The 668-nt window shown below is 42.2% G+C and overlaps 1 protein-coding gene across 3 annotated transcripts in view; it reads left to right on the top strand.

The window, feature by feature from the left end:
- The window catches only part of IPO8 (importin 8), a 63380-nt gene that overhangs the window by 51117 nt on the left and 11595 nt on the right, over nt 1-668 (top strand). The gene's annotated exons all lie outside the window — the stretch shown is intronic.

Here is a 668-nt window from a genome sequence, read left to right as displayed (position 1 = left end):
AAAACCTCCCTCCCTCCCTCCTCCTCCTCCTCCTCCTCCTCCCTCCCTCCCTCCCTCCCAACCACCTCATATCTGTTCTCTTGATGTATCAACTTCAAGGAATTGCAACTGTTGTGTCTTCTTCCCCACCCCCCATTTATTTGTGTATTTATTGATTGATTTTTAGCTACCACAAATAAGTGAGAACATGTGATATTTCTCTTTCTGTGCCTGACTCGTTTGACTTAATATAATTCTAGGTCCATCCATGTTGGACCTAGCAGTATTTCATTCTTTTTTTATAGCAGAGTAGTATTCCATTGTGTAGATATACCACATTTTCCATATCCACTCATCTGATGATGGACATTTGGGCTGGTTCCAGCTCTTAGCTATTGTAGAGTGCTGCAGTGAACACTGGAGAATAGGTATACCTTCGACTTGATGATTTCCATTCTACTGGGTATATTCCCAGCAGTGGGATAGCTGGGTCATATGGTTGATCTATCTGCAATTGTTTGAGGAACCTCCATACCATTCTCCATAGAGGCTGCACCATTTTGCAGTCCCACCAACAATGTATGAGAGTTCCTTTTTCTCTGCAACCACGTCAGCATTTATCATTCACAGTCTTTTGGATTTTAGCCATCCTAACTGGGTTGAGATGGTATCTCAGTGTAGTTTTGATT

This window comes from Galeopterus variegatus, unplaced genomic scaffold, assembly GCF_000696425.1.
Source record: "Galeopterus variegatus unplaced genomic scaffold, G_variegatus-3.0.2 Scaffold373, whole genome shotgun sequence".
Lineage (NCBI taxonomy): Eukaryota > Metazoa > Chordata > Mammalia > Dermoptera > Cynocephalidae > Galeopterus > Galeopterus variegatus.
This window is presented reverse-complemented; position numbering and strand designations above follow the sequence as displayed.